We start from the raw sequence: 25,569 nt of genomic DNA on the forward strand, positions 1-25,569 counted from the left end.
AGATCTCACACTTCCCTGCCTTCTCCTCCTGCCCGAGGCTGTGGGCAGAGGGACGCTAAGTCCTTCGGATGCTGGCCCGGCTGGCTGGCCTGCCGTTCTCGGCGTCCCTGCTGAGATGGGCCCGGCCATGCGTGAGCGGAGGACCCCATCCCTCAGTGCCTCCTTGGACCTGGCCCACAGACCTGACTCCGTCCAGCTCCTCACAGTGACCGGGTGGGGCCCCGGGGGAATTCGGGTCTTCAATAGCATGTTCGGGGAGCCTGGGAGGGAATGCCCTGGCCTGGGCCACAGCCTGGCCCTGGTGCTCACACCACGCCATGTGCTGGCGAGCACTGAAGTAGGATGGGGAGGTAGATCAGGGCGGTTCCATACATGAGGGCATTGGGTCACTAGACAGGATGGAGGAGGACTGCAGGGTTTGGGTTTATAGCAGTGCCTTCTGCAGTGCTCCCCGGTTCCTGGGACCTTTGAAATGCAAGTGCCTGGTCAAAAACTCCAGTCTGGGCCATCTTTAAAGGTACAAGTTTCTGGGAAAAACTTAGCCACATGTGCAGATCAAATTAACTCATTACAGCTTTCATTGCTAGATCGCCTTTCATCTTCGTTGCTTAAAGTCTGTAAGGTGGATTTGGAGCTGTTAAAATGTCATTGGCTTTGTTGAGAATGTGCTTTGAAACTATGTTTAAAATCCTATGTAATAAAACCCTAATATGCAAATTGACTGAATGGCTGAACAACCAGGAGAATGACTGGTCACTATGATGCACACTGGCCACCAGGGGGCAGACGCTCAGTGCAGTAGTTGCCCCTGGTCGGGGCGGGTGAGTGGGCAGCACCAGGCCGCCAGCCAAGGCAGATGCCAGCCTGGGGGAGGGGGGGGGGACCTGGTTGCCCCACCCACTGGATGCCCCACAGATTGGCCCTGATTGCCGGCCAGGCCTAAGGACCCTACCTGTGCACAAGTTTTATGCACTGGGCCTCTAGTATGTTCATAAGGGTCAATCTAAGGAATGCTGGTTGTTTGCTTTTCTTGGTTTCTATAGGATTGAGGCTTCTAAGAATTATTAATTGGAAATTATGTGATTTTGGTAATAAAGGGCATGGTGCATAGAGATGCATTTTGGAAACTATTCCTAAAAGTTGTAGAAAGGCTTGTGAAAATTAGAGATTTATAAGGAAAATGTTAAAAGGAAATTAAAGCCAAACAGTGTGGGCAATTTGCAGCCAGCTGTAACCATTATCTTCCCCAGCCAAGGGCACAAAGTAAATGGTAAAAAAACAACAACAAAAAACACCTCCCTACAGAAAGGGAGGAAAGAGGGGAAATGGGGGGAAAGGCTGTTTTACTCCCTCACAGAGAGGCTGGCAGCCCCGGCGTGGCAAGATCAAGTTGCCAGGTGCTTCTCATGACTTCTGAAAAGATGACAACAAAGTAACAGGGAATCTTGGGGATTGAGCTGCACTAGAATATCCCACGGAGCCGTGTTAAGACCTACAGTCAGGGGCGTGTATGATGCCTGGAACCCCACTCAGCCTGTTCTTCCGATTGGCTGGGGGCCCGTCTATGCTTCATGGGCCAGATGTGTAGGTTTACTTGCTTTACTTTTTCAATGAAGATACATACTTCGATTGCTTTAATTGATTGGCTTTTTACAATATAGTCAAGGTCTCATATAAATTCATTTATCTGAGAAGACAAAATTTAGGTTTTGTGACTTTTGTTAAAGGTATTCCTGATTTTTTGGGCTTTGTTTTTCAAATACAAGGAAACAGGACAATTTCATAAATGATACATTTCCCTCTGGATTTTGGCAGTCCGTAATGAATAAGCCAATGTGTTTCTTTGCATGGGTTCAATGAGACCAGTTTCCAATGATAGTTTTGGTAACCAAGACTTTTGCTGGGGTGTCTGTCTGAGACAGGCCTGGACTCGATGCCACCAGAAGACTCGGCGCCAAGGTGAGCGCCTTACAGAAGAGCCTGGCACCTGCTTGGTACCACGGTTCATGGCAGTCTTTCCAGGTTTCCTGAGAGAGAGTACAAAAGGACCTCGACACCCGTGGGGACCTCACCTCAAGGACTGCCCCCTGAATGTGCAGGCGCTGCAGGCAGGCCTGATGCAGCTGGGTGGCTGGCTTCTTTGCCTGAGGGGCTCGTTGAAGCTCAATCGTGGGATTCTGGCAAAACAGCTTCTAAAGGAGCCTATACAGTCGGCTGCTGTTCTTACTGTGTTCACACAACCCTCAGACCAAATTAAAACTAGACTCAATACAATAAATAAGTCGGTCTTTAAGAAAAATAAGGGTAACTTTAGGGGGAATCATGTTTCAACAGACTCTATAATACACAGTTGTGAGTTGATTCCAATTAATTGTTTTAAAGTTTTATCTTTCACCTGTGAATTGAACTGAATCTTAAATTTGTCTAGTTTTCTTGGATGTTTAGCTACAACTCTCCAGACTAATACTTGCTTTTCTTCCATCCTTTACCTCTGATCATTGAACACTGAACACTTTCCTTTCACTGGGTCACTTGTCATAATTCTTGTTATTCAGTTTGTCTCCACCTGGTGACAAGCCCTAGGCGCACACAGGGAAGACCATGGCCACCCCCTTCCGTGTCCAGCCCCATCGTTCCTCTGGCAGAGAACAAGAATTTCTTATCTCTGAAGAAAAATGTCACCCCCGTTAATGTGGGATTTGTTAGTCCTTTCCAGTCTGTGAAAAGGAAAGTTGTGTCTTTTGGTCAAATAAGTTTGACAACCTTCCCAGGGTTTGAGTTAAGGAACTAGCCTTAGACGTGGGAGTCGGAGGCAGTCCTGCTCCTTACCAGAGTGACAGGAGAGCCTGGAAGGGAAGACTCCTGCTCCGGAGGCGTGGCCTGCGTCTGGGGGCTACACCTCCCGGTCAGGAGGGCACGGAGGCCCTGGAGTTGAGGACTTTTTCTTTCGTGCGAAAAACAAGTAGAACAGAGAACTGGGGAGAGGAGGGCTGAGAGAGACTAAAGCAAGCCCTCCAGCACTACTGGCAGTGCCCCTCCATGTTCCAGATAAGTCATATGCTAGACACCTATGTCATCAAGGAGATCACCTCAGGTGGACGTAAAGCCCTAGGCTTGGCGAAAGTAGATTTCCATCCTTTCGACATAAGTCCCTCCTTTCTGAAAGACTGGGGAGACCAGAATGAAAAAGATAGACCTTTTTAAAATATATATATATATATATATATATATATATATATATATATATATATATATATATATATTTCCTTATTGATTTCAGAGAGGAAGAGAGAAGGAGAGAGATAGAAACATCAATGATGAGAGAGAATCACCGATTGGCTGCCTCCCGCACACCCCCCACTAGGGATCGAGTCTGCAACCCAGGCATGTGCACTTGGCCAGAATCGAACCTGGGACCCTTCAGTCCTCAGGCCAACACTCTATCCACTGAGCCAAGCCAGCCAGGGCAAAAGATGGATCTTTTGATAGCAAGGGCATACATAGGAATAAGGCCGGAGTTGTTTGTACTCTCCCCAGGTCTCTAGGTGGTGGCCAGTCCAGAGCTTTGGGTATTGGCCGAACTCTTCGAGCCCTCAGCCTAGAGTCACTTCCTTTTAAACTCCCCTAGGAAACTTGATGGTACTTCAGAAACATTGGAACCATCTCAGACACTTTCAATTAGGGACACGGATTAGCCACGGCTTCCCCACATCTGAAGCAGGACGGGTACCTGGTAGGCCCACGCTGGTAAGTGTGCACAGTCCAGGAGGTCAGTTCTGTTAGTGGGCACACAATAACAGGTTTCTTCGCCCTAGATCTCACCGGTAAGTGCGACTAGACCAGCAGATCCTCTTTTGTGGTCACACATAGAGAGGCACACATCTCGCATCCCTTATCTAGGAGGGGAACACCAGAGCAGAGGAGGAAGATCACAGAGGATGCTGGACTTCCTTTCGTGTGTTTTCTTACAGATGGGAAGCGCTTTGTCCACATTCGGCCCTCAGGCCCTTAAGAAGGAATGCCTGATTTTCTTTTGTACCCAGGCCTGGCTTCAATATCAACTGGTAGATAGACATAGCCACCAGAGGGAAGTATTAACTACAATACCATCTTACAATTGAATTTTTTCTAGATGAGGGAAGGGAAGTAGTTTATGCTCTTATGTATCCAAGCTTTCTTTAAGAAACAATCAAAAATTATGTCAGCAATGCAGTATTGAACCCTAGCTCTTGACAGCCATTGACCAAAAACAATACCAGAGAGTCAAGAACCCCAAAGCAGGTGCTGGGACCTAGTGGCCCACAGAACACACCTAAGCCATCTTGTCCTCCTTATAATACAAAACTCCTGGAAGGACAAGTCCCACCAAGACCCAAGGGTCTCAGCCATCCAGGCCCCGACTATTATCCTCCTTCTCCAGGCAATGGCAGAGGGATAGTTTTGACCCACCCAGGTCCAGGTATCTTTTTCCATACAGGACTTAAAACAAATTAAAGAAGTAATTCCATCCCTAAGAGGCTGGTTGGTCCTTCTTATCAGCCCTTTATTTAGCTATTTTTATTGCTTATCTTTGGCCTTTGCTTATTAAATCTCCTAATATGTTTTGTTTCTTTTTTAAAATATATTTTATTGATTTTTTACAGAGAGGAAGGGAGAGGCATAGAGAGCTAGAAACATCAATGAGAGAGAAACATCCATCAGCTGCCTCCTGCACACCCCCTACTGGGGATGTGCCCGCAGCGAAGGTACATGCCCTTGACCAGAATCGAACCTGGGACCCTTCAGTCCGCAGGCTGACGCTCTATCCACTGAGCCAAACCAGCCAGGGCTGTTATGTTTCTTCTCGCATAGAGGCTATAAAACTCCAAATGTAGCCCAGATGGATATGACTGCCTTTTACCACAGACCCCTACTACGGCCTCTTCGGATGGGACCTGACAACTGCTACCGCACAACGCCCACTGTCAGCAGGAAGTAGCCAGAGTGGTCATCGCACCTGCTCCCAGCAGCAGTTGGGGTCTCCTAATCGGAGGGGGACTGAAAGGATTAACTTGAAATACAGGCAGATAGTGCAGGGGTCCAGTGGAAAACAAAGACAGGTGGAACATAGGCAGGGCAGTTTGAGTAGCCTAATCACAGGAACCAACCAAGCAGAAATAATAAAACGTTTCTGGACTCAGAGCAGGAGGCATGAGAAACCAAGGAAGGGCCTGCAGCAACAAGGTGTATTGCCACATAGATACAGAGAAAGTACAGCACAGGAACAGAAAAAGAAGACATAGAAACAGGAAAAGTTCAGGTCCATGCTGGGCAAGAACAATTGAGAGAATCAATCAGGTGAGGACATGGGTAAATATAGAAGCAGGCTTGTAGCAAATATATACCCCTGGATGACAAAGCTTCATGGGCAGCCCATTATTGAGCCCTTGTCCCTGTGAGGGGCATCTGAATCTGCTTGTAATAAAATCTCCACACTTGTGCTTAAATCTTCTGGTCTGTGGAACTTACTCTTTGGCGTCATGTGACACAACCCCGGGAACAAACCTCAGCTCACTGCTCCAGTTACCACATGGACAATGCATATCTATACTAATAAAAGCCTAGGTGGCCCTCGTGCCCTCATGTGACACCCTGACTTCATCACAAGATGGCTGCACCCATGTCATCACAAGATGGCCGGCAGGGGAGGGCTGTTGGGGGTGACCAGGCCTGCAGGGGAGGGCAGTTGAGGGTGACTAGGCTGGCAGGGGAGCAGTTAGGGGGCAATCAGGCTGGCAGGCAGAAGCAGTTCAGGGCAATCAGGCAGGCAGGCAGGTGAGTGGTTAGGAGCCAGCAGTCCCAGATTGTGACAGGGATATCCGACTGCCAGTTTAGGCCCAAAGGGGTCCCAGATTGGAGAGGGTGCAGGCTGGGCTGAGAGACAACACCCCCCGCCGTGCATGAATTTCATGCACCGGGCCTCTAGTATATATATGTATATAATTTATATTTATATTTATATTTATATTTATATTTATATTTATATTTATATTTATATTTATATTTATATTTATATTTATATTTATATTTATATTTATATTTATATTTATATTTATATTTATATTTATATTTATATTTATATTTATATTTATATTTATATTAAAACCCTGGGTGTAACATCACAACCGAGGCTCGACCAACCGGAAGGAAGTCAGTCCTGCAGGGATTGTCTTGGCATCAGCTGTGCCCTCCCCAAGCTGTTTTCTGGAGCTGTTTCTGGTAAGGGTGAGGTTTGAGGCAGGAACCAGCCAACAGAGCATCGACCCACTGAGTCCTGGGTCCTCTTAGCAATAGCTGCACCCTCCCCAAGCTATTTCCAGTAAGAGCGAGGTTTGAGGCAGGAACCGGCCCTCAGAACATGGACCCACTGAGTCCTGGGTCGCTTTGCCAAGGGCTGTGCCCTCCCTGAGCTGTTTCCCCGTGAGGCCTGAGGGAAGAACCCGCCCTTGGAGTGCCAGGAGCGCCCAGCAGCAGTCAGTCCTGGGTTGCTGAGGCAGAGGCCACAGCCTGGTAGAATTCTGGGTCTGGCGCAACAGGGGGCGTGGCCGGCCTTCAAACCAGACCCTGACAGTAGGGAGGAGGCAGCCCCATTCCTCACAGAATTTGCTGTTGGATAGCTTGCTGTCAGTGGCCTGCCAGCCAGGAACCCAATTCACCTGCACACTGGACCCTGACAGGAGGGAGGAGGGAGCCCCATTCCTCACGGAATTGACAGGTGGCCAGCTTGCTGTCAGGGGCCTGCCAGGTAGGAATCCTATTCACCTGCGTATCTGTATAAAGTTTTAATACATTATATTAGAGGTCGTGGTGGTACTGTTTTACCCATAGCGTCTGCAGGAATTGCTGCAAATTTACTTCTTGGTGGAACCACCTTTCATTCCCAATATAAATTACCAGTTTCATTAAATGAAACTTCAATTTCTAGACTCGATAGAAACAGTGAAGTTGCTGAAACTATTGAAAAGGCCCAACTTCTCATTATTGATGAATGCACCATGGCATCCAGTCATGCTATAAACACCATAGACAGATTACTAAGAGAAATTATGAGTCTGAATGTTGCATTTGGTGGGAAAGTTCTCCTTCTTGAAGGGGATTTTCGACAATATCTCAGTATTGTACCACATGCTAGGGGATCAGCCATAGTACAAACGAGTGTAAAGTACTGCAATGTTTGGGCATGTTTCAGAAAGTTGTCTCTTACAACAAATATGAGATCAGAGGATTCTGCTTATAGTGGATGGTTAGTAAAACTTGGAGATGGCAAACTTGATAGCAGTTTTCATTTAGGAATGGATATTATTGACATCCCCTGTGAAATGATTTATAATGGATCTATTATTGAAGCTACCTTTGGGAACACTATGTCTATAGATAATATTAAAAATATATCTAAACATGCAATTCTTTGTCCCAAAAATGAGCATGTTCAAAAATTAAATGAAGAAATTTTGGATATACTCGGAGGTTTTCACACATATTTGAGTGATGATTCCATTGATTCCACAGATGATGCTGAAAAGGAAAATTTTCCCATCCAATTTCTTAATAGTATTACTCCTTCGGGAATGCCGTGTCATAAATTAAAATTGAAAGTGGGTGTAATCATGATGCTATTGAGAAATCTTCATAGTAAATGGGGGTCTTTGTAATGGTACCAGATTTATTATCAAAAGATTACGACCTAACATTATCGAAGCTGAAATATTAACAGGATCTGCAGAGGGAGAGGTTCTGATTCCAAGAATTAATTTGTCCCCAGCTGACACTGGCCTCCCATTTAAATTGATTCAAGGACAGTGTCCCGTGATGCCAGCATTTGTGATGACTATTAAAAAATCACAAGGACAAACTCTAGACAAAGTAGGCATATTCCTACCTGAACCCGTTTTCGCACATGGTCAGTTATATGTTGCTTTCTCTCAAGTTTGAAGAGCATGTGACATTAAAGTTAAAGTTCTAAATACTTTAATCACAAGGGAAATTAGTCAAGCACTCTGAAAGTGTTTTCACTCTTAATGTGGTGTACAGGGAGATATTAGAATAAGCTTAATCATTTTATCAGTCATTGTTTGCATCACTGTTGTTTTTATATCATGTTTTTTGCCAGGGTCCAACCCCAGCAGGTCCAGGGGTCCCCAAAGGTGTAGACGGAGTCGGCGAAGAAGGAAGGACACGGAGACAGTGTTCAGTTGATCAGCAGCCTAGCCAGGATCTCCAGCCAAGTTCTGGTCTGGATCTCCAGAGAGGTTCTGCTCTGGATCTCCAGCGAAGTTCTGGTTAGGATCTCCAGCCAGGTTCTGTCCAGGTTCTCCCCAGCCAGGTTCAGTCACCAGGTTCTAGTCAGGTTCTCTTGCCAATTTCTGTAGTCAGGTTCAGTCCAGGATCTTTTGCCATGTTCTCTCGCTAGGTTCTGTCTCTAGGTTCTGAGGCCAGTTTCTGTCCAGGATCTTTTGCCGTGTTCTCTCCAGCGAAGTTCTTCTGTCTGTAGGTTCTGTGTAGGTTCTGTCTGTAGGCTCTCTCTTCTAAGTCCTGTCTCCTGAGTTCTGTGTCTTTCTGTCTTGTTACATCTGTATTTATACCAGTCGATTCAATCCTATCAATCTCTATTACAAAGGTTAGGGCGTTTCTTATCTCCATTCCAGGGAGTAAAGATTATGTAGCTTAAGCATGATTGTTCATAGTTAAAGTGATTAATTACCCGCCTTGCACTTAGTTGAGGGGTTTTATTCTCTCCCTAACTTCAGGGGAAAATCCCTACCTGGGGAAACAACCTTTCTCAGAGAGGAGACCTTGGTTAAAACACATAGTGCCAAGAAGGTGAGCAAACATTTTAAGAACAGTATGCCATATATGCCAGGTCCCTTGAAACAGCAAGGATGGACCGGCTCCCGGCAGTTTTTGTTGTTTTTATATCATGTTTTTGTTTTCATATCATGTTTTTGTTGTTTTTATATCATGCCTTTGTTGTTGTTATATCCTTTTGTTACTGTTTATTTATTAATACATTTATATATTATTTTCATATACATTTTACTAATTTCCTTTCATCTCTCACACTTCTATTACAGAGAAAGGGCAAATAGCAATATTAAAATATCTCAGCTAATTAATTCCCTTTTTAAAAATATATATATTTTATTGATTTTTTACAGAGAGGAAGGGAGAGGGATAGAGAGTTAGAAACATCGATGAAAGAGAAACATCGATCAGCTGCCTCCTGCACACTCCTGACTGGGGATGTGCCCGCAACCAAGATACATGCCCTTGACCGGACTCGAACCTGGGACCCTTGATTCTGCAGGCCGATGCTCTATCCACTGAGCCAAACCAGTTAGGGCAATTAATTCCCTTTTAATGTGCACGAATTTCGTGCACCGGGCTACTAATATATATATTTGAATGATAAGTTATCAAAAATATATATATATTTTTTTTTTTAAATCAGGGACACTGATATTTGTACACCCATGTTGATCAGCAGCATTATTCACACTAGACAAACGACGGAGCAACCCAAGTATCCATTGTTGGGTGAATGAATCAAGAAAATGTACAATGTGGAATATTACTCAGCCTTAGAAAGCAAGGAAATCTGATACATACTACATACAACAGGGATGAACATTGAAGACATTATGCTAAATGAACTGAGCCAGTCACAAGAGGACAAGTACTGTATGATTCAACTTTTATGAAATATCTAATCAAATTCATGGAGACACAGAGTAGAATAGTGGTGAAGGACTAGGGGGAGTGGGAAGTTAATGGGCAGAGCTTCAGTTTTGTAAGATAAAAAAAGTTATGAAAATGGATGGTGAGGATGGTTGCACAATATTGTGAATGTATTTAATACCACAGAACTACTTAAAAATAATTAAAATGTATACTTTGCCAGTATTTTTAAAGTGCTCTAATAGCATCATTTTTCTTTACCACTGTTTATCAAAATTGGAGTTTCTTTACCCAGTATAACAAATGGCGTTTTTTTGGTGTACGTAATTAGGTAGGTTCTTAAAATTGAAATAAAATTCACCATTTTAACCATTTCAAAGTGTACTATTCACTGATTTTTAGCTTATCCATATGGTTTTGATCTAATATCACTATTGGACTCCAGAACATTTCTATCATTTCAAAAAAGGAATCCATAACCATTAGCAATCACTAGTAATTTCTCCTTTCCCTATCCCCTGGCAATCAATAATGCATTCTCGGTCTGCGTATTTGCCTATTTTGGACATTTCATATAAATGGAATCATTCAATGTGTGACTTTTTGTGTCTAGCTTCTTTAAAAAAAACAAAAACAAAAACAAAACAAAACAACTTACCTTTATTGTTGAAAGAATTAGAGGTCTCCCTTTCTCCCCATTGACCTCCTCTACCCCACTCCTGCCCCCTCCCCGGCCAACCAACTTTTATTAAAATGCTGCGGCAAGAGAAGGAAACCGGGCACGCTGGGTGGAGAGGCCGTGAACAGGGTGGAAGTGAGGGAGGTTGCTGAGGATGAGTCAAGGGTGAGCAGGAAAGCAAATGTTACTTCAGAAGATTCTTTCTGAGAAGCGGGGAGACGGGCGGGCGGGAGGATCAAAGGGCTGGGAGGTGACTGGGCCCCTCCAGGACCTCATGGGACTCCGTAACCTGGAATAAACTCAGAAGGACTGTGCCGCCTGGAGCAGAAAGCCGTGCTCTCGCTGCAGATGAACGTCACCTTTCTGACAAGGGAGGCCACTTCCCCTTCGCCCAGGCCAGCAGTCCCACCACGGCTTCTGCAGGCGACTCAGCATCTTTTGGAACAACCTCAGTACCCGCTCACAAAAGCTCTCCCCAGGCTTCTGGGTCCCTGGACTTTTGCTGTGTGGCCCTTCTGGCTCAGAGTCCTGCTCAGAGTCCCGCTCCGGGCCTGGTTTCTGTCCAGGAAAACCTGCACCCTCATGTCCAGGGTGGACTCTGCTAGGGACTCCTGATGTAGCTCCTGCTGCTGCCCCGGAAGTGAGGGAGTGGACTCCTGGTTGTTCTGTTAACGTAAAAAACCATTGAAACCCGTAAAGAATTTTTGTGAGTTTATTTGAGCCAAACTGTCGACATATGCCGGGAAGCAGAACCTCAACGAATTGAGATAGTGCTCCAGAGAATGGCGGGTTACATCCGTATTTATACATGAAATTCATTGGTGACACATTTAAGGAGATGGGATCAAGCGAAGGGGGGGGGGGGGCGCGGGGGGGGGACCTCTGTGATAGGATAAAAAGTAAAATGATGGACATGTACTTAGGTGGGTGCAGGAACAATTAACATGACAAATGAAAGAATCTGCTGCATCTGTCCTGGGCCCAGCACACCTGGCCCTGCCCCAGGGGCTCCAGATACAGGGAAATCACAAGTTACCCAGACATTTCAAGGGTATGTTATCATAGATGCAAAAAGACAGATAGGCTCAGTTACAGTAAAGGTTGACCTTATCAGTGAAGCTATCGGCTTAGGACGTAACTGCCCACCATCACTGCTTTTAGTTAAGGTTAATTTCAGACCATCCTTTGTGGTTACTTTAGGTCTCCGAGTCTGCAAAACTGCCATGCAGGCCTCCCCTGAGCTTGTCAGGTCAGCATGTGGCCCCTTTCTTTCACACATCCCCCTTTTGGTCATAAATCAATCCAAAGGCTGCATTGATGGCCAACCTTTTGGTTGGATAATGGAGTCCCACGGTGCTAGGAAGGCTCATTCCTAGGATGTCTCAGAGTCAGTGTGTCTTGCTGAACAGGTGGACCACTGGGGATGGGGCAAGACCATAACCTTGGATGGCATTTAAGGTCGAATTATTATTATTTTAAAAAGGGCAGGTAAATGGGAGGCAGTCAGGTCCTATATGTCCTTGTTAAAAAATATTCTGGATCATTTCTAATTTTTGAGCCATCATGATCTGAGTCTTTTTGCTGTTTGTCTTGAGTTTTGCTTTTCTGCATCTAGTATAACATTTACATATCATGAACACAAAAATCACAAAGGTATTGGTTACATCCCAGGGTTTGGAGTGAGGAACCTGATCCGCAAAAAACAAACAAACAAACAAAAAAAACAACAGTTTACAGAAGCAGAATTAAGCATGTTAATTATAGTTCTGGGTCTCAGGGTCACTGAATTGACAGAAACACCTTATCCAGAGCCCTCGGGCCTTGAGACCACTGAGTTGCCAGGAATTTATTAAATTTAGAGTAATTGCGCTGCCCTGGCCTTGGGACCACTGAGTCAACTGGAATGCATTATCTGTGGTCACTAGAACGACCTAGGATAATTGCGCTGTCCTGTTTCCCAGGTACAGAAGAATGTGCTTTCCAAAACCAGTAAGATAACAATCAATGGGATGGTCATTCAATCGAATGGGATGATGTATACAATTCAGAAAATCAAAATAACTTTTCCACTGTTAAGCAAAGCAAATAGGTACTATACTTCATTCCCCACTGGTTTTATGTACATGAGTCAAATCATGGACTCATCTTTACTAGTTAGGGGATGGTACTGCCCCCTAACTACAAGTAGTTTGACCGAATTAATTTTTCTAAACTGCCAGTTTGGCACATTTAATTTTCATTTACTCACCCCACTTCTTCTAAGGGCATTCTCTATTCTGTTCCTGCTCTCCTGTCCCCTTGTGCATCTAGCCCCACTTGTCCCTGGACTTTCTCACTGGCTAGAAAAATGTTCTTACAGTTACCAAGTGCCCTAGTGCCACGGTCCCCGTCAGTACTGTCCTCACTGAAGTCCAGTTCCACTCTTGCGGACGTCGAGTCTCCTCCTGGCTCTCACGGGTGAGGCGCTGGCTGCCGGGATCAAGGCCGTTTCCTGGTGCAGGAGCGGGGAGTGGTGTAGCCAGGTCTGGATGCCGTCAGCAGGGCGACAGTGTACAGTCCTTTCCAAGTTGGGGCGAGTCCTTGGGTAGTGAGCTTCTTTACCCACACCGAGTCCCCAGGCTGGTGTTGTGCCCAGATTTCAAGGTTCCCAGGACCCCCAGGGAGCCCGTCAGTCCGATGCAAAAGCAAAGAGTCATCTATTTCAAACCCGGGTTTGGCTCCCCTGCCACACTCACCGATGCAACGGTAAGCTCCAGTGGCCGAGAGAGAGAAAACTCTGTGTGGAGAGAGGTTTTATAGGGGGTTGGGGTAAGGGGAGGAGAAAGGACTGTGGGCCCTGCCGATTGGCCAGGCACGAGTCGGTGTCTCATTACACAGGATGTGGTCATAGTGATGGCGTGCACTTCCCTTGACTATCTTCCGGGAAGAAGCTTGCTGAGCACATGGCCAAGGTAAGATGGAGGGCATAGCCCTTACCCTGGGGCAAGGTGGAGGGCGTAGTCCTCGCCCTTTCATTCCCCCCTTGTCTTGGAACTTCCGGCTCAATCATGAGATGGACTGCATTTCTATTCCACCGTTGCTAGAGGCCCATACTGGGCACACAGAACTATCAACTGAACTATCCCTATAAGTTTAACAAATGGCCCGGTGGAAGGGAAAGAACAACTTCTATTGAAACAGGATTTTTCTTCTTAAAATTCCTCCATGGCTATCAAAAAGCCAAATCAAGTTTCCTGATGTTTGCATAAATACAACAAGAATGGTAACTGACTACCTTTGCTGGAATTTCATGGTTGAACCTTAATGTGCCCCGTAGGGCCAGGAAGCCAAGCCATCCAGCTGCCATCAGGCCTGCCTGCAGTATCTGCTGAGTTAGGTGAATCCCTCACCTGTAGCAACTCCACCTGAGCCCACGCTCCAGGCTTTAAGGCCCATCTCAGTAGCCCTCCTACTTGTTGCGGCCCAGAGTGTGTGGGGGTTCCGCAGGGATGCAGAGGCATCTTTACTGCTCCCCTTCTACTCTTACCAACCGCCAGTGATGGTAGGGCATGGGCCTGACGCTCCAGCGCCAGCCATCTTTAGGGCTCCCAAGCAGGATACCACGCTTTCTTCGTGGCATTCTTAGTGGCTTCAAGTCTTTAGAGTTCAGACAAGGCTCTTTAAAACACGATACTCCAGTCTCAAAGTTTTCCGTTAATAAAACCACTATTAGGAATCAGTCTTATTGGATCTATGCAAAGAAACGTACTTATTTAGCATTGCCAGATTTCGGAGGAATTACATAAGGAGAAAAACATACTGATCTACTCTAAGATTTTCTGACTTTCCTTGCTAATTCCTTTTCATGGATTTAAAACAAAACAGTAACTGTTGGTATAAAACCTTCTTTCTATGCATAACCATGCCTCAGACCTTCTATTCTAAAAAGGCTTTTTCCAGCTTTACTACCCCTGACATGGGCATGGTGACTCAGGCCTGCAAGACAGTATTACAGGCTGCCAACTGTTAGCTGTCTCTCAGCAGAGACCAAAACCTGATGGGCACCCTTCCCTGCCCAGCTGGGCACCTGCCCTCTTGGCAGCTAGGCACCCTTTACTTTTGGGGGTCACCCCACACAGCTCCCTTCCAGGACAGCCAACATACATTCAAACCTGCAAAAGAATCAAAGGTTAATATAACATATCAATACAATGAAACATAATATTGGCATCATGGCCGCTTCAGGCAGCCAAATCTTCTGCTACCAAACACGTGATCCTATAAATTGTCCTTGTCTCTTTGGAGCCATGTCCATGAAGATGCCAGCATTATCTAAATGTATTACACAGTATTGTGGGGGCTCCTGGTGACAGGAGTGATCGCGAGTCATGTTACCGGCATCAGGCAGGTCGAGCACGCCGTAGCTTGAGCTTGAGCGGGTTGCGTTGATCTCGATCGATGCTCCATTTGGTGATGAAGTCTTTCCGGGTCATGGATGGATCCACTGACCGGACATGAGTGTGATGGACCCAGGTCGCGACGTCATCTACCTTGAGAGCGGTGGGGGTCGTCAGCACCACAGTGTAGGGACCCTTCCAATGTGGCTCTAGGGTCTCCCGGTGGTGCCTTCTGACGTGGACCCAATCTCCTGGTCTGTGCTGATGAGGAGTTGGGGTTGGGCTGGTCTCGTAGATGGCGCGGAGGCGCAGCCAAATGTCCTCATGCACCCTCTGGAGCCCTCTCAAGGAAAGAAATTGTTAAAGAAAAGCCACCCAGTCCTCGCCAGTCTCTGAGTCAGATTCCTCCTCTCTTGGAGAACTTCAAAGTCCTGATGGCTTCTAGGTAACCCTGTTTATCAGTTACAGAGCTCTGCTTTTTTTGCCTTTCTATCAGTTCCCTTTGTGGCAGAGCAGCAACCAGGCCTCTTTCAAGGGAGTGTGCTAGAAGCGGGTATCAGCCCCTCCTTTGCTAGCAGCAACAGGTTCCAAACCCTTGCAGTACATTTGACCAGCTTCATTACCACCCACCTTTACAGATTCTAAGGCCCATTGTTTTCCTTTAACCAGCAAGCTAAATGACACTGGCCTGTATTATTTAATTCAGCACAGGCAGGGGGAAGGGCCCATGGAATCTCTGCCCTGGGGAACTGTGAGCCCCACCCTTAAATGTCCCAATCAGACTAGAAAAGCCACAAATACCTTTTAAATCTACCCCAGAATTCCAAAATCCCAACCTAGCACAGAATATACTTCCACACTTACATGAACAAATAATTATACCCAAGTAGACATACAAACATCAAATAAATATTTACACTTACAGCCTTTCAGTGAACAAGTACCTTTACAGTCTTGGGATCTTGAGCAGATAACAGGAACACCGCCCAAGTCCCCTGATGGGGGCCTGACAGGAACAGATGTGGGGGCCTCCCTTTCCCACATCCCAGGACAGGATTCTTGACCTATGTCTCATCCAGATAGAAACGGTACTCATATTGAACAAGGAAATCAAGACTAAATAGGCACGATAACTAGATACATTCCCCATTAAGAACTTCGAGGTGCATGACACATTTATACCACAAAATACCAACAAATCAGTTTCAGTTGTGTCGAGATACAGAACAAGTCCCTGAACAGAGGCAGTAGAAAACTGCTTAGGAATGCTTCTTTTCTACCTTTTTAAAAGATAGGCCAGAATCGAACCCTTAGCCAGTCCGAGTTTTGACTTCCCTCCGGAAGTCCCAGAGAGGGTGAATACCATCTAGAAGCCATTCCTCCAGATACAGGACAAGTCCCTTAGAGATTCTTGATAATCTACATCAGTAATCCATTCACACAATCCCCCAAAAGTTAAAGAGGAAGGAAAGAACCATTCAATGTCCTTCAAGAGGATTTCAGCAAAACATCAAAATCAACAGATTTAACACATTGGAAAACCAAGGCCAGAAGTACCCTCAGACGTTTCAGGGGTACCAAGGAAGGAGAAGTTAGGCCACGTCCAGCCCTTTTCACAATCCACCATCAGTGACAAGTCCCAGTTCACTGGTTTACCATTCATTTAATATTTCTTTTTCCTCCTATCATACCAAGGCCATGCTTTCCAGGTAGCTAGAACTTTTAAACCACAGTTTCTACCTGAAATAATTGTACTTTACTTTAGAAATTGGGTTACTGCTATCCTGGCATAGCTGCTAAATTTCAAAATGGTCACAGTTTTCCTGCTGGGGAATTCAAGAAGCAAACCCATAACTATTAAGGCCAAAACAGTCTCGGGTTTTTATTCTGTACACAGCAAAAGGTCAAGTTCAGCTCAAAACTATGCGCACTCGTTTTTAAACTGGTCTTTTCCTTTACATGTGCACAGAAATCCTGGATGCATTTATGAATTTGTAAAAGCTTTTCAATTCTCTATCTACAAGCCCTTTAAGAAATACAAGCTCTATTGTCGGCCCTTATAAAGCCAACTGCTCAAAACATTGGTCTATCATACCACTAAAATTATATTAAGACCGTGATTGCTAATTTAGTATTAAATAAATCTGGGAGGCAGGCACACTTTCTGCCCCATCTGCATTTCCTTAGTAAAACTCCACCTTAAAACTCCACCCCTGAAATCCCATCCTGCCTCAGTGAGCAGACATTCCTTTTGTGATTGACTAAGTCAGAGGGAGGGGCCTGTTGTTCCAAGATGGCGGCCCCCAGGGGCACGGCATGCCATGCGGCCAACATGGCGGCTGCCAAGTCAGGCAGCTCAACATTGTGGCAGTCTAAACTGTTCTCTGACAGAAAAGATGCTTTCCTCATTCTCACAATAAACAAGGAAAGAGGAAACCAAAACCCCTAAAAGATAGATGGCCAACATTATATTGCAGAACTTTTAAAAATCTTAGGTAGCAAATTAAATACGCTAGCCCAAAACCCTATCGGAAAACGGACGGTGCGCACATTAGTTTTAAGCCAGCTTTTCTCCTAACACGTGCACAGAAATCCCAGACGCATTTACTTGGAGAGGGGGTGACCTGTTTCCACAGATCCTCACTCAGGCAGCCACCCGACCACCACACAAAGGAGGGGGGAGGGCAATCCCCCTCCCTCCACACTCGCACACTTTCACCAGACATTCATTCAGAGTTTAAACAATCCATTCAATTCCTAACAACTTCCCAACTCCTGAGGGAGCTCTAAAGCCTCCCCCAATCTCCTTTAAATGATCAATTACAATACCCAAAGGAGCAGTCTGAGTCCATCCCATAACATCCGTCCAGTACAAACACAGAACACTAAACAGGGCCCGAAAATACAGGCTTCCAACTCCATGGAAGCAACTAGACGTTGGCCTTACGCCAAACCGGCAGGAGCGACCTGCCTTGTCTCAAATCCGCAAGGGGCATATCCATCCCTCCTGGGGAGCGGAACGTCTTCCAACTCTCCCCCGCCTGTGGTCGTTCACGGCGCGTCCGCCTAGACCCCTCAGGCAATTACAGATTCCAGAAACGAGCTCACACTGAACAGAACATACAACGACACACACATACCACGGTCAGTCAGACTCTTCGGATCGGGGGTCCCTCGATGGTCTTGGGAATCCCGGACGAGCCCCCAAATGTTGTGCCCAGATTTCAAGGTTTCCAGGACCCCCAGGGAGCCCGTCAGTCCGATGCAAAAGCAAAGAGTCATTCATTTCAAACCTAGGTTTGGCTCCCCTGCCACACTCACCGATGCAACGGTAAGCTCCAGTGGCTGAGAGAGAGAAAACTCTGTGTGGAGAGAGGTTTTATAGGGGTTTGGGGTAAGGGGAGGAGAAAGGACTGTGGGCCTTGCCAATTGGCCAGGCGCAAGTCGGTGTCTCATTACACAGGATGTGGTCATAGTGATGGCGTGCACTTCCCTTGACTATCTTCCGGGAAGAAGCTTGCTGAGCACATGGCCAAGGTAAGATGGAGGGCATAGCCCTTACCCTGGGGCAAGGTGGAGGGCGTAGTCCTCGCCCTTTCAGCTGGAAAGGATATACAGAGTTTGAGGTGGCACTCGCAGGGCATCTTGAACAAGCTTATGGGTGGCTTGTAATTTCTGTAAGAGATCACATCCAAGAAAGGGGACAGGCATTCTGGCAAATACAGGAATTCATGAACCACCTGGTGGCCGCCTAACTGACATCAGTGGGGGCGGCAGAATAGTCTGCAGCTGTGGTCCCGGTAGCTCCAATAATGGTGAGGGGAGCTACCTTCTGAGTAACTACCGAGTGCTCTGCTCCTGTATCAACCATAAAGTTCACAGTCTGGCCTCCGATTTTCATTTCAACCATCGGCTCCTGGGGGCCCATTTGGAAAGAGCCCAGTCTGTCCTAGTCAGAGTCAGCTGTTGCCAGTCCGAGGCGGCTCTGGCCAATAGCGGATGGGTGGTTTGGATGGCCTTGCCGGCTTCTTCTGGCCTGCTCCTGCCCTGCCTGCCTCTTCACTCCTGCTACTAAACCTTACTCTGTCCCTTCTTACACATGCAGAACCGGACCCAAGGCAGCAAGGTTTGAGCAATTTTAAAATTCCTTAACATACATTCTAAAAGAACTAATCAAAATAAGACTTATTTTCTAACTTCATTTGTCCTTGGGTGTGGACGGCAAATGACACTAATCAGATTGACATAAACGATTTAACCTTTGTTTAGGGTGGCAAATGCAAATTATTTACTCCCAAGTGTCCTTGGTTTAAGGAAGATAGGATTTCTGCTCAGTTTCCCTATTCTACTTGTTCCAGCTTACTGGCCTATCATGCATTCAACTTTCTTTTAACATTTCTCTTTTCCTTCTCATCACATACAAAACCTTCACAAATATCATACTTTCAAATTAGCCTTCAAACCTTCTTTCCATGTCCTTCAAAAATGCATAACCATGCCTCAGACCTTCCATTAAGTATTTCTCTTTACCTTCCTCCATCACACCTAAGCCATACTTTCCAGCTAGTTAGAACTCTTAGCCTTAATTTTTAGGTGACATGTAAATAATTAACATTCCTCAGATTAGCAATACATACATGTGTTTTTTTTAAGAGACACAGAAATTTTACTAGCTAAATAATTTTAAACAAAGACATATACTTAAACAATAAAGTCAGATAACATTCCCCATCAAAAACTTTGAATCACCATGGCTAGCAGTATCAGTTTGTGAGTATACAGGCCTTTTTGACGTCATCTTGGGATAGCTGTCTGCCTTGGTGGTCAGCAACTTCTCATCCTTTAAAGACCTCTGCTGTTTCTCATCCTTGAAAAGTCTTTGATCTCCGCTGGTAAGGTCCTCTCCAATGAGGTTGGAGAGAGTCTTTTATTTGGTGTCTTTTCCAATACAACAAATCTCCTGGTTGTAAGCCATGATCTTTGAAATCTTCGTCGCCCGGGAGTGCACTGTGAAATGAATCTGTTACCAATTTTGTAAGTTCCTACAATGCAGAATGTCTGCTCTTTACTTTTCCTTATATTTGGGAAACAAAAGATTTAAAAGTCAACAATATTTTAAACAGTCATAAGAATAATTATCCTCAATTCATTTAGTCCCATAGTTATTTTTGTTTATCCCTATTATTTGCCAGTAGGTTTTGAATTCAGTTATTCCTTGAAGTTCTATAAATCTTCATTCAGTTTAAAAATATGACCTGCTTACAAGCCTGCAATTTAGGTTAAGTCAGACTCCTTTGGATTTTTTTTCCAAACATATAATATACCTACATATGCATCAGAATAAAGCTGTCCACGAATGACAAAATTTAAAAGTGGCATGGTTATAGATTTGATAAAAACTTTGCTTTTAACCTTCCAAGACAACAATTTTGGTAAGTAATAATCTCTGTAAAATGACATAGAGAATATAAAATTTGTATACCTTTAGACTCCATTATAATTAATAAATAATATGTAGGATTTTAAAATGAGGCACATAGCTTATTGCAAGCAGTGTATTCAGCATTGAAAATAATTCATAAACTCCCAATCTGTGAAAAGCAAACACCAGAGCATCACTGGCAGACGCCCCCACGGGGATCTTGACTCTTGGCTGCCCAGTCCCTAACAGGACACTGTGCTAGGGTGAGGGACTGCGGCATGGAAGGGTTACAGAATGTTACAGAATGTGCTGGGAGGAGGGACTGACATATGGAGGATTGTGTCAGGGTTAGGAACCATAGAAGAAAAATTGCTAGATTGTCTTAGAAAAACAATGTGTTATGATATGCTCCAGCCAGGTGAGACTCTGTTTACCCTCCCCCCTTTGTGCTTATGAACTTTCTGTGAACTTCTAAGGAATAGCTAATGGAATGCTTTGTATTTTTTTTCTAACACTGATTTGCTATAAAGGATCATACTGCACCCTTGATCTCTGCCACATGCTCCGAATCTCCCAGAGGGGGAGATAGGTGCGTGGTCAGCTGGCCACCTTAATAAAAGGATCTTAAATTTCAATTCTGAGTCAGTGGTCTATCTTGTTGAGCCAACCCATAACATTTGGAGGCCCGCAGCGAGATACCCGGCAGGGAGGAGAGGGACCCCTTGTTTAGGGCTGGAGGCTCTCCCCTAACGGGGAGAAGAGGGACCCCCTATTCAAGGCAGGAGGCTCTCCCCCGGCAGGGGTGAGAGGGACCCCTTGTTTAGGGCAGGAGGCTCTCCCCCGGTAGGGGTGAGAGGGACCCCCTATTCGAGGCAGGAGGCTCTCCCCCACTTGTCGCCGGGCACTCAGCGAGATACCCCACACCTGTGGAGAACGACTACCAAGGAGGCCTCCAGTCCCCCAGAAAACTTTCAATTCGGAAACCGAGCCACCTGGACTCTCGAGAGAGGTAAGGACTGGTCGTTAAACAGGAATTGGGACGTCCGACGGAAGGACCTATACAGAGGGCTGGACGCAGCGGTACTCCTGGTCCTGACCTGCGGCCACGACGGTGGCCGGGGTCCCTGGTTCGTGCGGCTGTAGGCTGCACTGGGTTTGTCTGTCTGGTATTTGTTTGTCTTGGTGTTTATTGTCAAAAAGTTGTCTGCTTCTGTGTACACCCTGCTGCAATGTTTTTTGAAAATTTTCAGGACTTCAAGGAGCGAGCTGCAGGTTCCGGGCAACCTTAGGTTGCATTTGGCTGATTTATTTTGTCTCTGTTCTTTGTTGTCTTTGTCTTTGTCAAATGGGATAGGGTTAGTCATCTTCGTCGATCCCCTATCAGTCAGGCCCACTCCGGGTGAGTGGAAGGGGAGCTTGATCACCTCCCGGGAAGCTATAGAGCTCCCTCAGGAATTGGGAAGTTGTTAGAAATTGGGTGGATTGTTTAAACTCTGAGTGAATGTCTGGTGAAAGTGTGTGAGTGTGGAGGGAGGGGGCCCCCCCCTCCTCTCCTTTGTGTGGCTCCACGACTTCGGTTACGGAGTCCGAGTGGGCCCCAACCTGCGGTTCCGCGATTCGTCATATGGCATAACGGTGACTCACCCCCATGTGGAGGTGACCAGGCCCGGGGTTTATACGGGTGCACCTTAGCTACGATGAATCTAAGCTCCCAAGGGACGCGGCCAGGCGGGCATCTGCGTGAGGATCTGTGAAAACAGGTCACCCCCTCCCTTGTCTGTCTCTCGCCACCGATCATCATGGGGTCGGGACAAAGTTTGTTTGTGTGGGACTAGCCAAATTACTACAGAGAAGGAGGACTAGATACAGCTCCAGCCTGGGCTAGTCTATTAAGAAAGTGTAAATCATTACTGGTCTATGTAAAGTAAAAGCTACTTTGATTTATTCTGCTTTCTGTTGATACGCTTGGCTGAACGGTTGGGCTGGCCCCTTTAATAGTCTTCAAAGCCTCTTGCAGCTGCGAGAATTATTTTTTCTCAGAGTCTTTTGCTCACTGTTAAGGGGGAATCAGCCTACTTAGTTAATAAAGATTTCTGTCTATCAGTTGCTCTTACCTGGGTTGTAATTTACTGTATTAAACTGAAGTTCTGGGGTAGATTTAAAAGTTATAATGTTAATGCTTTTGATTTACAGCGATTCTGTGAATGGGAGTGGCTCACTTTCCAGGAGGGGTGGCCGGATGCAGGGTCTTTTGATCTGACCGCTGCCTACTGGGTCCATTATGTCATATACGGCCGCCCAGGGCATCCTGATCAAATTCCTTATATTCAGGTTTGGATTGACATATTGTCCAAGAAACCCCGGTGGATGAGGGCTTGCCTCCCGAGGGGAAAATTGGGACCGAGACAGACAATTCTTTTGGCCGGGCCCCAGAAGGGAAAGGCTCCCCCGGTCCTTCAGGGAGAGCAGGAGGAACCCATTATCCGGCCGCCCCCTATGGTCCCCAGGCGCCGGATCTGGGTGAGCCCTGGCCTCAGGCCCAGGCCACGCCACCAGCTCTTGACAGAGAGAGAGGGGAGAAGCTGCAGGACCTTGCGACATCTGCCAGTCCTGCAGTTCCTAAGTTGCCACTACGGCAGGCCGGCCCTCTAGATCTGGGGCTAGACAGGCAGCCCTCTGGGGAAGCAAGGCAGACTGAGGCGCTATTCCCAGCTCCAGACCAAATTGGGGAGTGAATGATCAAAGAAGGGGGGCTAGATGCCTGAGCTGCCTGCAGTGGCCCTAAAAAAAAGAGAAGCAGCAGCAGCAGCGAGAAAGTACTTGGGCCTTTGGCTTGCAGGCTACAGCAGTTAAGCCATAAGCCAGTGATTGGCACTAGCCTTCCTACAGCCCCAGAAATAGAGTAGCAAGCCTGAGATCTATGAAAACTGAAGATAGAGGTAGTAAAAGCTCCCTGCTTGCAAATGTACTGAAAGGGTTTACTACCTGTTGCTGCTGGAAGAGGAGAGGCTGATATCCCCTTCCAGTACACTCCCTTCAAAGAGGCCTGGTCGCTGCTCTGCCATAAAGGGGACTGGTGGGAAGACAAGGAAAGCAGGGCCCTGTAACTAATAAACAGAGTTAAGAAAAGGGCAGTCTCCCTGGACCTGGGAGCCATCAGGACTTTGAAATTCTCCAAGAGAGGAGAAGTCTGACTCAGAGACTAGCCGAAACCTCGTTGGGTTAGGAGGACCGGAGGCTGCATATTGAACTTATAGACTCAATTTGCTAGGCAGAGGTCCGAGCCCAGTTGTATAGGGGTTAAGCTACCTATGTACAGCAAAACAACTTTCTCCTGTGCCAGAATACATTTTAAGGAAATTGGACAAACTGTATTTGTGGCTAGAAAGAAGAACTGGCCCATGTGTAAACTGTCCTGGAAGAAGGCTATGTGGGGTGAACCCAAAAAGTAAAGGGTATCTAGCTGCTGAGAGGGCAGTTGCCCAGGTGGGCAAAGAAGAATACCCATTAAATTTTGGTCTCTATTGAGAGAGAGTTGACAGTTAGCAACCTGTATACTGTCTTGCAGGCCTGTGTGACCATGCCCATGCCAGGGGTGGCACAAAACCTCAACTGTAGGAAACTGGGGAAGGCCTGTCTAGAACAGAGGGGGTTAATAAAATGATGAATACTAGCCCTCTGTTACAGGAATTACAGACCCTGTGAGGTCCTGTGACATATAAGACCCTGTAGGGAAATAAAGCTCCTTTAGTCCGTTCTGAAAGAACAAATAAAAGACAGATTAAAGGCTATGTTTCCCTCCAGGCAACCCAACTTGAACCCCTATAGTGACAGGGGAAAGGAGGCTCTCGATCGGTATCACCAGACTCTATTAGGGGGCATCCGAGCTGCTGCTTGGAGACCCACAAACCTCTCTAAGGTGACAGAGACAATCCAGGGGCCTAACCCTGATGCCCCGGAAAGTCGAAGGGCTGTCAATGTTGCATTTGTTTCCCAGTCGGCCCCAAATATTAGGAAAAAATGACAGAAGTTAGAAGGCTTTGAGGGGAAATCAATCTCTAAGTTGGTTGAGGTGGCCCAGAAGGTTTTTGACAATCGGGAGGACCCGATGGCAAATTTAAACACCCGAATGGCCAAGGTCCTCCTGGCCCTGAGCGAGGAGGGAGGCCCAAGGGGCCGGAGAGACAACAAGGGAAAAGAAAAGCCTCACGGAAGAAAAGGAGTCCAACCCAGGCTTGGGAAAAATCAATGTGCATTTTGCAGAAAGGAAGGACATTAGAAAAGGGAGTGCCCTGAACATGCGGAGAAACCGACTCCCTCCCATGCTGGTGGAGAAGGTGGATTGGGGTTGTCGGGGCTCAGCTGGCCCCCAGGAGCCCAGAATGACCCTGACAATGGGGGGTCAAAAGGTGGACTTCCTTGTGGAACTCATAGCACTCACTCAGGCCCTCTGATGGGGAAAGGGAAAAAAAGTAAACATTTTAGCTTCCTGAAAACAGCTGCCTTGAACCCGGCCACACTCCTCCCTGACGAGAAGGCAGAGGCCCCTTTTCGTGAATGCGAGGAGACACTGACTACCCTCACTTCCCTCCGTGAGAACCTTGTGGACCAGCCCCTGCAGAATCCAGATGAGACCCTCTACAAAGATGGAAGGTACCTGGTATGCGGTATGCGGGGCGGCAGTAGTGACATGAGGAGGAGCCAGGGGAGATCTAAGAAGCCCTGGTGAGCGCCCCGGCACTCGTCCTGCCAGACCTACCCAGGGACTGCAAGGATATATCTCCTCACACCGCCCTTACAGGAGGCCAAGGAAGTGGCTAAAATACCAGTAGGGCCCCTAGAAGTTCTCGTAGCCCTGCCAGCACGAAGGCTCCCAGGGAAGCCTACTCATCTGCCAGAGGAGCAGAGGCTAGCTGAGAAACTAAGGGCCCGGGAAGGAGAGGCTGGATGGCTAATTCTGCCAGACGGGAGGCCTATAGTGCCAGAAGCCCTGGGGTGGACCATTGCTTCCCAGGCCCACTAGAGCACCCACCTGGGGGGAACGAAGCTATCAGAACTACTGGGAAGAGAATTTTACATCCCAAGGCTCCAGAAAATATCCCAAGACTTGGCTAGAAGGTGCCAAGTGTGTGCCCGGGTGAACCAAGGGCTCCCTGTTGTCGCCGCGCCAGGACAGCGATTCCGAGGTCAGAACCCTGGAGAACACTGGGAAGTGGACTTCACCGAGATACCAGGAGGACAAGGAGGGTATAAATAATTGCTGGTTTTCATTAATACCTTCTCTGGCTGGCCTGACGCATACCCAACCAAGGCAGAGACAGCATAGGTAGTAGTTAGAAAACTCCTCACTGAAATTGTCCCCCGGTTTGGCCTGCCAC

The sequence above is a fragment of the Myotis daubentonii genome, chromosome 11 (assembly GCF_963259705.1).
Source record: "Myotis daubentonii chromosome 11, mMyoDau2.1, whole genome shotgun sequence".
Lineage (NCBI taxonomy): Eukaryota > Metazoa > Chordata > Mammalia > Chiroptera > Vespertilionidae > Myotis > Myotis daubentonii.